This window comes from Salmo trutta, unplaced genomic scaffold (assembly GCF_901001165.1).
Source record: "Salmo trutta unplaced genomic scaffold, fSalTru1.1, whole genome shotgun sequence".
Classification (NCBI taxonomy): domain Eukaryota; kingdom Metazoa; phylum Chordata; class Actinopteri; order Salmoniformes; family Salmonidae; genus Salmo; species Salmo trutta.
Window position 1 is genome coordinate 10,001 of NW_021822829.1, and position 13,051 is coordinate 23,051.

A 13,051-nucleotide genomic window follows, 5' to 3' on the forward strand; every position below is an offset into this window, starting at 1 on the left:
CTCGTGTGATGAGTATCTTGAAAACCAGAAGACTTGTTAGCTAATGACTAGGCTTTAGCTCAGTGGGCTAACAGAGTTATGTGGCGAACAGGAGACCCAGGTTTGACCTGGGTCTCCTGCACGAAGAACACTCCAGCACGAAGAACACATGCTTCTGGTGTGTGTCTGCTAGTTTGTGTGTGTGTAAGTGTGTGTGTGTCCACTCCCATCCCAAACCCACATTATTAGACAGGTCTAGCAGCGCCAGCACGAAGAACACGTATTCCTGTCCGTTTTGCAGGGGGCGGTTCCGGAACTCCCCATAGCTCCTCCCATCACCGAGGGTGAACTCCTGGGGGAGGGTCTTAAAGTGGGCGGAAACATAGGCCCTGGGATCTGATTGGCTGGCCGGGACCTGGCGACGGACACGCAGCGCCTGGCTCACACTGGTCCTGTTGATCTCTTTCAGGAGCTGGAGGAGAGGGGGGAGTAGAGATGGATAGAGAGATGAGAGGGGAGGAGGGGATAGAGATGGATAGAGAGATGAGAGGGGAGGATAGAGATGGATAGAGAGGGGGGAGGAGAGGTAGAAGGGAGGGAGATGGATACAGAGAGGAGAGGATAGAGATGGATAGAAAGAGGTGGTGAGAGGGGGTTAAAGGAGAGGAGGAGAGAGATGGGGTTAAATGTTATTAACAATGTTATCTGATTATTACCCATCATCATCAACTTCATATTGTGTTATTTGGTTATTACCCCATCATTATCATATTCATATTGTGTTATTTGGTTATTACCCCATCATCATTAACTTCATATTGTGTTATTTGGTTATTACCCCATCATCATTAACTTCATATTGTGTTATTTGGTTATTACCCATCATTATCATATTCATATTGTGTTATTTGGTTATTACCCATCATTATCATATTCATAGTGTGTTATCTGGTTATTACCCCATCATTATCATATTCATATTGTGTTATCTGGTTATTACCCATCATTATCATATTCATATTGTGTTATCTGGTTATTACCCCATCATTATCATCTTCCTATTGTGTTATCATTATCATCTTCATCATCATACAGTATCTCACCTCATCTAGGTTCATCTGATCAGGGTTGTCACCAGGCGTCAAGAACTTCCCTCCTCTCTGTTTCTTCAGAGGAACCACCACCACATAGTATCCCCTGGCAACAACAACACAACACTTCAGTTATCATGTACAGCTGGGATCATCAACTAGATTCACCTTAATGATGGTCGACTACAGTACAGGGATCATCAACTAGATTCACCTTAATGATGGTCGACTACAGTACAGGGATCATCAACTAGATTCACCTTAATGATGGTCGACTACAGTACAGGGATCATCAACTAGATTCACCTTAATGATGGTCGACTACAGTACAGGGATCATCAACTAGATTCACCTTAATGATGGCCGACTACAGGGATCATCAACTAGATTCACCTTAATGATGGTCGACTACAGTACAGGGATCATCAACTAGATTCACCTTAATGATGGTCGACTACAGTACAGGGATCATCAACTAGATTCACCTTAATGATGGTCGACTACAGTACAGGGATCATCAACTAGATTCACCTTAATGATGGTCGACTACAGTACAGGGATCATCAACTAGATTCACCTTAATGATGGTCGACTACAGTACAGGGATCATCAACTAGATTCACCTTAATGATGGTCGACTACAGGGATCATCAACTAGATTCACCTTAATGATGGTCGACTACGGGATCATCAACTAGATTCACCTTAATGATGGTCGACTACAGTACAGGGATCATCCATGATTCACCTTAATGATGGCCGACTACAGGGATCATCAACTAGATTTCACCTTAATGATGGTCGACTACAGTACAGGGATCATCAACTAGATTCACCTTAATGATGGTCGACTACAGTACAGGGATCATCAACGATTCACCTTAATGATGGTCGACTACAGGGATCATCAACTAGATTCACCTTAATGATGGTCGACTACAGTACAGGGATCATCAACTAGATTCACCTTAATGATGGTCGACTACAGTACAGGGATCATCAACTAGATTCACCTTAATGATGGTCGACTACAGGGATCATCAACTAGATTCACCTTAATGATGGTCGACTACAGTACAGAGATCATCAACTAGATTCACCCTTAATGATGGTCGACTACAGGGATCATCAACTAGATTCACCTTAATGATGGTCGACTACAGTACAGAGATCATCAACTAGATTCACCTTAATGATGGTCGACTACAGGGATCATCAACTAGATTCACCTTAATGATGGTCGACTACAGTACAGGGATCATCAACTAGATTCACCTTAATGATGGTCGACTACAGTACAGGGATCATCAACGAGATTCACCTTAATGATGGTCGACTACAGTACAGGGATCATCAACTAGATTCACCTTAATGATGGTCGACTACAGTACAGGGATCATCAACTAGATTCACCTTAATGATGGTCGACTACAGTACAGAGATCATCAACTAGATTCACCTTAATGATGGTCGACTACAGGGATCATCAACTAGATTCACCTTAATGATGGTCGACTACAGTACAGGGATCATCAACTAGATTCACCTTAATGATGGTCGACTACAGTACAGGGATCATCAACTAGATTCACCTTAATGATGGTCGACTACAGGGATCATCAACTAGATTCACCTTAATGATGGTCGACAACAGTACAGGGATCATCAACTAGATTCACCTTAATGATGGTCGACTACAGTACAGGGATCATCAACTAGATTCACCTTAATGATGGTCGACTACAGGGATCATCAACTAGATTCACCTTAATGATGGTCGACTACAGTACAGGGATCATCAACTAGATTCACCTTAATGATGGTCGACTACAGTACAGGGATCATCAACTAGATTCACCTTAATGATGGTCGACTACAGTACAGGGATCATCAACTAGATTCACCTTAATGATGGTCGACTACAGTACAGAGATCATCAACTAGATTCACCTTAATGATGGTCGACTACAGGGATCATCAACTAGATTCACCTTAATGATGGTCGACTACAGTACAGAGATCATCAACTAGATTCACCTTAATGATGGTCGACTACAGGGATCATCAACTAGATTCACCTTAATGATGGTCGACTACAGTACAGGGATCAACTAGATCACCTTAATGATGGTCGACTACAGTACAGGGATCATCAACGAGATTCACCTTAATGATGGTCGACTACAGTACAGGGATCATCAACTAGATTCACCTTAATGATGGTCGAACTACAGTACAGGGATCATCAACTAGATCACCTTAATGAGGGTCGACTACAGTACAGAGATCATCAACTAGATTCACCTTAATGATGGTCGACTACAGGGATCATCAACTAGATTCACCTTAATGATGGTCGACTACAGTACAGGGATCATCAACTAGATCACCTTAATGATGGTCGACTACAGTACAGGGATCATCAACTAGATTCACCTAATGATGGTCGACTACAGGGATCATCAACTAGATTCACCTTAATGATGGTCGACTACAGGGATCATCAACTAGATTCACCTTAATGATGGTCGACTACAGTACAGGGATAATCAACTAGATTCACCTTAATGATGGTCGACTACAGTACAGGGATCATCAACTAGATTCACCTTAATGATGGTCGACTACAGTACAGGGATCATCAACTAGATTCACCTTAATGATGGTCGACTACAGTACAGGGATCATCAACTAGATTCAGGCTATTTGTTTCTTGAGCGGATGGTCAGGGAGCCGGAACATAATTACTAATAATTTATAGACTGCAAATTGACCTCAAGGAGCCCATTTGGTGTTGGAGGGCCAGTAGGAGGCGCTCTTTCGTCTGGTATAAAAATAATGAAATATCCCAATGTCCCATGGCAGTGATTGGGGACATTGCCCTGTGTAGGATGCTGTCTTTCGGATGGGATGTTAAACAGGTATCCTGACTCTCTGTGGTCACCAAAGATCCCTTGGCACTTATCGTAAGAGTAGGTGTGTTAACCCTGGTGTCCTGGCTAAACTCCCAATCTGGCCCTCAAACCATCACGGTCACCTAATCATCCCCAGCTTCCAATTGGCTCATTCATCCCCCTTCCTCTCCCCTGTAACTACTTCCCAGGTCGTTTACTGTAAATGAGAACGTGTTCTCAGTCAACTGACCTGGTAAAATAAGGGTTCAATAAATACAAAAAAACATATACAGTATCTCTCTATTATACGTGGGAATACTTTGGAACACATTTCCTACATTAAAATCACTTGGCGCTGATATGCTGCTGTTTTTAAAGCCTTTATGTCCAACAATAACTTTTTTTTTATTGTTATAATTGGTCCTAAAATTTTGGAGGGGCCAAATAAATAAAATCACTAGCAGGCCGCCAGTTGGGGAACCCTGATGTACTCCCTCCCTCCCTCCCTCCCTCCCTCCCTCCCTCCCTCCCTCCCTCCCTCCCTCCCTCCCTCACCTGACGGTAGTGGTGGTCTGTGCGGGCGGTAGTTGAACCGTCACCATCCCGTCTGCGTTGGTCTTCCCCACCAGCGTGGGTTTGGAGCGCAGCACGTCCGGGGCGGTCGTCACGGTTACGCGGTGCTGTAGACCTCCGGCACTGTTGCCACGGTTAGTCAACAGGAAGGAGTACTGGGTATCCGGCTGCAGACCTGTTATCAGCTTTTGGTTCTGTTTACCATCCACCTCAACACTCTGACCCTTATCATACAGGATCTAGAGAGAGAGACAGAGATAATCAACACTCTGACCCTTATCATACAGGATCTATAGAGAGAGACAGAGATAATCAACACTCTGACCCTTATCATACAGGATCTAGAGAGAGAGACAGAGATAATCAACACTCTGACCCTTATCATACAGGATCTAGAGAGAGAGACAGAGATAATCAACACTCTGACCCTTATCATACAGGATCTATAGAGAGAGACAGAGATAATCAACACTCTGACCCTTATCATACAGGATCTAGAGAGAGAGACAGAGATAATCAACACTCTGACCCTTATCATACAGGATCTAGAGAGAGAGACAGAGATAATCAACACTCTGACCCTTATCATTCAGGATCTAGAGAGAGAGAGAGAAACAGAGATAATCAACACTCTGACCCTTATCATACAGGATCTAGAGAGAGAGAGAAACAGAGATAATCAACACTCTGACCCTTATCATACAGGATCTAGAGAGAGAGACAGAGATAATCAACACTCTGACCCTTATCATACAGGATCTAGAGAGAGAGAAAGATAATCAACACTGACCCTTATCATAAAGGATCTAGAGAGAGAGACAGAGATAATCAACACTCTGACCCTTATCATACAGGATCTAGAGAGAGAGACAGAGATAATCAACACTCTGACCCTTACATACAAGATCTATAGAAATACAGAGATAATCAACACTCACAGCCACACACACACATAAACAGCCACACACACACACACACACACACACACACACACACACACACACACACACACACCACACACACACACACACACACACACACACACACACACACACACACACACCCATCATCTAAAGTCCCTGTAACTCACCGTAAAAGGCTGGGAGGGTGTTTTGTCTCGTATCTCCCAGGTCGCAGGACTGAGTTCTCATGGCAGCCTTCACTCTGAAGTTAGTAGCAAACACTGTGGAGAGGAACATAGAAAACAACAGTATGACTCTGCAGACTTTTCAATCATAGAAATACAACCCATAGAACGGGGCCTATCCCCATTCAAGTCACTGATGGACTTTTTATATGGATTCTATTTCTACGCTTTCAATCTCCTTATAGGATCCAGATCCGGGTTCAAATACTATTTTCACATCATTTCACATGTTTTATCTGGGCTTGATTGAGCTTGCCTGGAGCCATGGAACCAATAGAATAGTCTGAAGGAGTGCGTCCACCAGGCATTCCAGGCAGGCCAGAGCAAACGCTAAAAGTATTATTTTTTTTGAAAGATTTCTAATAGTATCTGAACCCAGGTCTGAGAGAAACAGGTGTAATATCTTACCTGTGTTTTACAGTTTCTAGTTTCTAGTTTCTGTCTGTACAGAAATACAGTCTGGAAGGGATGTCAGCTTGACTGGATAATGAGATGGGACTAGAATACCTCTCTTACCTTGTCAGCTGAAGGAGACTGAATACATTTAAGATTACAGACTAGACCGACAAGACTGACAAGAACAAAATAGACTTACGACGACGCTGTAACGTGTTTGGTATGGTGTGTGGGTGAGTATTTCCACTGAGTTAATGTACAGTGTGGAGGAAAGAGTGTGTTTAGGATGGGGGGGGGGCAGACATGGAAGATGGTTGTTGGGTAGTTGCTCAAAGGTGGTTATGAGAGTGTGTGTGTGTGTTCGTGCGTGCGTGCGTGAGTGTGTGTGTGTGTGTGTGTGTTCGTGCGTGCGTGCGGGTGTGAGTGTGTGTGTGTTCGTGCGTGCGTGAGTGTGATTGTGAGTGTGAGTGTGTGTGTGTGCGTGCGTGTTCGTGAGTGTGTGTGTGAGTGTGTGTGTGAGTGTGTGTGTGAGTGTGTGAGTGCGTGTGTGTGCGTGCGTGCGGGTGTGTGTGTGCGTGTGTGTGTGTCCTACCTTCCACATCCAGCGGTTGCGTCCTAAACTGGACGCCGGGACTATACGGCCCCGCCCCTACCGCCGTGAACGCACACACTCTGACGTCATACACAGTGTCAGCGCTCAGCCCTTCCAACGTCACGCTAGATTCCGGTACCGTCACCACCACCTCCCCGGTAGCATTCCCACCTCTACCGTTAACATCCCGGTACTGCACCGAGTACTTCACAATCTTCCCGTTTTGTTCGATAAGCGGGACAGACTTCCAAACTAGCTGTATGGAAGATGCCGAGGCGCCTTTAGAGAGGATATTTTCTGGGTATCCTCCTGGAACGTCTTCCGGAGTGGTCACCTCGATCACTACCTCCTCTCCGTATCCAATCTTATTCCGGGCGGAGAGTCGGAACACGTACGACGCCCCCTTGTGGATATCCTGCGCAGTGTAGGACTTTTCCTTGGCGGGGAATTCTACCACGGTAAGGGGGAGGACATCCAGGCGTCCGAAGGTTAGACGGTACCCCAGGAGAGGGGTAGGGGGGTTGGGTGGAGGCAGCCACTGGAGCTGGGCCGTGCCCGTGGGGGTGGGACTTACTGAGAGCCTGGGGCATTCTGGGACTGGGGGAAGGAGGGAAGAGAGAGGGGTGAAGGTAGGAGCAGGAGTAGGGGCAGGATGAAGAGAGGGATGAGACAAGAGAGAGGGGAAGAGGAGAGAAGAGGATGTTACTATTAAAGAGAATTAAACTGCTCACGAACACCTGCTCACAATCTCTGCACAAATGTAGCCTGGCATTACAGCCAGAAATGGTGATGCACCTGCATTTTGAGCTGAACGTCATTCAAGCTAGCGGTCAATATCAACTAGGATATCATGCTAGTAGTCTATATCAACTAAGGATTATCATGTTAGCGTCTATATCAACTAGGGATATCATGTTAGCAGTCTATATCAACTAGGGATATCATGTTAGCAGTCTATATCAGCTAGGGATATCAAGTCCAGAGCAAGCAGGACCATAGGGCCGACCTGTTTGCAGCAGGACCATAGGGCCGACCTGTTTGCAGCAGGACCATAGGGCCGACCTGTTTGCAGCAGGACCATAGGAGGGCCGACCTGTTTGCAGCAGGACCATAGGGCCGACCTGTTTGCAGCAGGACCATAGGGCCGACCTGTTTGCAGCAGGACAATAGGGTCGACCTGTTTTCAGCAGTAGGTTGCAGGATCAGATGGAAAGCATCTGTCTGTAACCTTTTTCTTCATCACAAATATCGTAATTAATACACCAGAATATATCACATCTTCACCCCATAGGTATTAAAGGCAGTACGATGTTACAGTTATCTTTAGAAATATAGCCAGTACCACCAGTGAGGTATACTGTATATACTGAACAAAAATATGCTGGTGTGGTTAAACGTGGTCTGCGGTTGTGAGGCCGGTTGGACATACTGCCAAATTCTCTAAAACGACGTTGGAGGCGGCTTATGGTAGAGAAATGCACGTTCAATTATCTGGCAGCTGCTCTGGTGGACATTCCTGTACTTGCATGCCAATTGCACGCTCCCTCAAAACTTGACACATCTGTGGCATTGGTCAGGGAGGTGACCAAGAACCCGATGGTCACTCTGACAGAGCTCTAGAGTGCCTCTGACGAGATGGGAGAACCTCCCAGAAGGACAACCATCTCTGCAGCCCTCCACCAATCAAGCCTTTAAGTTAGAGTAGCCAGACGGAAGCCACTCCTTAGTAAAAGGTACATGACAGCCCGCTTGGAGTTTGCCAAAAGGCACCTAAAAACTTTCAGACCATGAGAAACAAGATTCTCTGGTCTGATGAAACCAAGATTGAATTCTTTGGCCTGAATGCCAAGCGTTACGTGTCAAGGAAGTCTGGCACCATCCTTACGATGAAGCGTGGTGGTAGCAGCATCATGCTGTGGGGATGTTTCTCAGCAGCAGGGACTGGGAGACTAGTCAGGATCAAGTCAAAGATGAACGGAGCAAAGTACACAGAGATTCTTGATGAAAACCTGCTCCAGAGCGCTCAGGACCTCAGACTGGGGCGAAGGATCACCTTCCAACAGAACAATGGCCCTAAGCACACAGCCAAGACAACGCAGGAGTGGCTTCGGGACAAGTCTCTGAATGTCCTTGAGTGGCCCAGCCAGAGCCCGGACTTGAACCCGAACGAACATCTCTGGAGAGACATGATTAAAGCTGTGTAGCAACGCTCCCCATCCAACCTGACAGAGCTTGAGAGGATCTGCAGAGAAGATTGGGAGAAACTCCCCAAATTCAGGTGTGCCAAGCTTGTAGCGTCATACCCAGGAAGACTCGATGCTGTAATCACTGCCAAAAGTGTTTCAACAAAGTACTGAGTAAAGGGTCTGAATACTTATGGAAATGTAATATTTCCATTTAAACTGTTGTTTTTGCTTTGTCCTTACGGGTTATTGTGTGTAGATTGATGAGGAAATAAAACTAGTTAATCCATTTTGAAATAAGACTGAAGCAAAATGTGCAATATGTAAAGGAATCTGAATACTTTCCGAAGATGCTGTATGTAGCCTATTAAAATATTTATGATAGTTTAAAAAAAAATTCAGTTTCACACTCGCGACCCCCATTTTGAGGAATCGCTGCTCTAAAGACGGCTGTGAAGACTTAGTAAATCTGTCTCAGTGTCTAGTAGCAGGCTGGGTAGCTGTGTCTGTACTGTCTGTTATATTATGTTGGGATTGATAAATGATAAGTACGTACGTGGGAGGGTAGTGCAGAGAGTTTGGGGTTTGCTCCGTGCCCGTCTCCCTTGGCGGTGTATGCCCCACAGACACAGAGTAGGCAGTATCAGCCTGGGAGTTTCCCCTAGAACCACCTCCTACCGACACATAGAACGCAAGAACTCATCAGTATTACAGAACCACCTCCTACAGATCATAGAAACTCATCAGCAACATGGACCTGAACAGTATCATCTCCCATTCTACTCCATTCTATAGTTCCATCTACTCCATTCTATAGTTCCATTCTACTCCATTCCATAGTTCCATTCTACTCCATTCCATAGTCCATTCCATAGTTCCATTCCATAGGTTCCATTCCATAGTTCCATTCTACTCCATTCCATAGTTTCCATTCTACTCCATTCCATAGTTCCATTCTACTCCATTCTATAGTTCCATTCTTATCCATTCCATAGTTCCATTCTACTCCATTCCATAGTTCCATTCTACTCCATTCAATAGTTCCATTCTACTCTATTCTATAGTTCCATTCTACTCCATTCCATAGTTCCATTCTACTCCATCCATAGTTCCATTCTACTCCATTCCATAGTTCCATTCTACTCCATTCCATAGTTCCATTCTACTCCATTCCATAGTTCCATTCTACTCCATTCTATAGTTCCATTCTACTCCATTCCATAGTTCCATTCTACTCCATTCCATAGTTCCATTCTACTCCATTCCATAGTTCCATTCTACTCCATTCTATAGTTCCATTCTACTCCATTCTATAGTTCCATTCTACTCCATTCCATAGTTCCATTCTACTCCATTCCATAGTTCCATTCTACTCCATTCCATAGTTCCATTCTACTCCATTCTATAGTTCCATTCTACTCCATTCCATAGTTCCATTCTAGGCTGTATCCCATTCCATAGTTCCATTCTAGGCTGTGTCCCATTCCATAGTTCCATTCTAGGCTGTGTCCCATTCCATCCTTTTTTCTACTAGCCCATGGGACCCAAACACAGGTCAAGACAAATGATACCTTTTTTAGATAACAGATCACAGATATACTTACATATTCTGCTGATTCATTGTATTCCCACTAAACGACAGAACGAAGCAGAGAGCAAAGAAGGAGAGAATTGTTTTACATTAGTCTCATATTTTATAATCTCATTATCTGATGAAGGCTTGTAAAATATATAATATATATTATTCTTAAAAAATATTAAAAATTCTGAGCAATCAGTCTCTATCCAGTAGGGTTTTCAGTTCCATTCTATTTCAACATTCCATTCTATTTCAACATTCCATTCTATTTCAACATTCCATTCTATCCCAACATTCCATTCTATTTCAACATTCCATTCTATCCCAACATTCCATTCTATTCAACATTCCATTCTATCCCAACATTCCATTCTATTTCAACATTCCATTCTATCCCAACATTCCATTCTATTTCAACATTCCATTCTATTTCAACATTCCATTCTATCCCAACATTCCATTCTATTTCAACATTCCATTCTATCCCAACATTCCATTCTATTTCAACATTCCATTCTATCCCAACATTCCATTCTATCCCAACATTCCATTCTATCCCAACATTCCATTCTATCCCAACATTCCATTCTATTTCAACATTCCATTCTATTTCAACATTCCGTTCTATCCCAACATTCCATTCTATTTCAACATTCCATTCTATCCCAACATTCCATTCTATTTCAACATTCCATTCTATCCCAACATTCCATTCTATTTCAACATTCCATTCTATCCCAACATTCCATTCTATTTCAACATTCCATTCTATCCCAACATTCCATTCTATTTCAACATTCCGTTCTATCCCAACATTCCATTCTATCCCAACATTCCATTCTATTTCAACATTCCATTCTATTTCAACATTGCATTCTATTCCAACATTCCATTCTATCCCAACATTCCATTCTATTTCAACATTCCATTCTATTTCAACATTCCATTCTATCCCAACATTCCATTCTATCCCAACATTCCATTCTATTTCAACATTCCATTCTATTTCAACATTCCGTTCTATCCCAACATTCCATTCTATTTCAACATTCCGTTCTATCCCAACATTCCATTCTATCCCAACATTCCATTCTATTTCAACATTCCATTCTATTTCAACATTGCATTCTATTCCAACATTCCATTCTATTTCAACATTCCATTCTATTTCAACATTCCATTCTATCCCAACATTCCATTCTATCCCAACATTCCATTCTATCCCAACATTCCATTCTATCCCAACATTCCATTCTATTTCAACATTCCATTCTATTTCAACATTCCATTCTATTTCAACATTCCATTCTATATCAACGTTCCATTCAATCTTTCTGAGTTGTCTTCCATTGTTACCTGTGAGTCGTCTATGAGTATATCCTTGATGAGGTTGGGTCCAGTGGGTTCTCCATACTTCATCTTGACGTAGTGGACCTGGTAACCTCTGACCTGACCATGTTGCTGCTCCACGGCCGGTGCCCGCCACACCACCCTGACTGCTGACGAGTTCACCGCCTGCGTCACCACGTCACGCGGAGGACCACTGGGAACTGGAAATGCATTGTAGGATAGGTCGAGGTCAAGGGCCGGGGTTCAAAAGTTGTGGTGGCACTTAGATGGTTTAGATACTCCGGGAGAGGTGAGCGTTTGGAAGTAGGATAGGTTGGTGGGTTCTGTTCAAAATGTCGATAAATATATAGGAGATGAGATTTAAAAAAGCACCAAAAAGCAGCTAAAGAAGGCCTGAAAAACTGGCCTGACATTCAGAGAGCGAGAGTGAATGAAAGATAGAGAGGGGAGATCAGACGATACAAGGAATCCTAAGGGGCTGTGGTTCCCAGAACATCATTTAACCTCGGTTATACAGAGAAAGGTACAATACAAACGTATACCAAGAAAAAGGTTCAGTTCTGTAGAGGTAAAGTTAACTTCAGCATGACGAGTCAGGGTTGAAAGGAACGACTGAGGGCTAGGTGGATTCCCCCCCCCCCCTTTACAGAGATGGTTTAAGCCATAAGGTTCTGCAGCAGTTCACAGGGGCATGGTTAATGGAGTGTACTATTATTCCCCTCATGTAGGGGTATTTAGTGACACATCCGCAGGGCTGTGTAGTATTGTTCAAAAGGGCATTGTCAGTGGGATACACTGCATCAACCCCCCTCAGGAACAGGGAGAGAAGAGAGAAGAAAAAAGGCAGGATTTTAGAAGGAAATTACTGTGTAGAGGTATAGCCAGGGGAGGTTTCTTTCTTAGAATGAAGGTCAAGGAGAAAACAACAGCTAGGGTTGCTGGGAATAGGATGCCATTTGGGATGCACCCTACCGGCTAGAGGTTCTCAGGTGGTGGGCATTGTTAGTGGGACGAAACCATTTTCACACCAAGGATAGGGGTGTTTAGTACCAACAGGCAGGGGAAAGGTTTGGAACATACCATCTTCATCGGTGCGTACTAGTAGTAGTAGACTCTCTGGTCCTTCTCCGGCTTCCGTTAGGGCTCTGACCGTGATTCCATACTCTGTCCATTTCTCCAGGTTTTCCAGAAGGTACGAAGAGCTTTCCGGTGGAATTCGGCTGACTTGCTGGGAAGTCCTGTTGTCCCCTTCCGTGACAGAATACTG

At 43.9% G+C, this 13,051-nt stretch overlaps 1 pseudogene; it reads right to left on the reverse strand.

Annotated features, from left to right (window-relative positions):
• Nucleotides 1-9,633, reverse strand: part of LOC115185030 (receptor-type tyrosine-protein phosphatase delta-like) — a 19,374-nt pseudogene extending 9,741 nt beyond the window's left edge.
• Nucleotides 9,634-13,051: the final 3,418 nt, after the last annotated feature.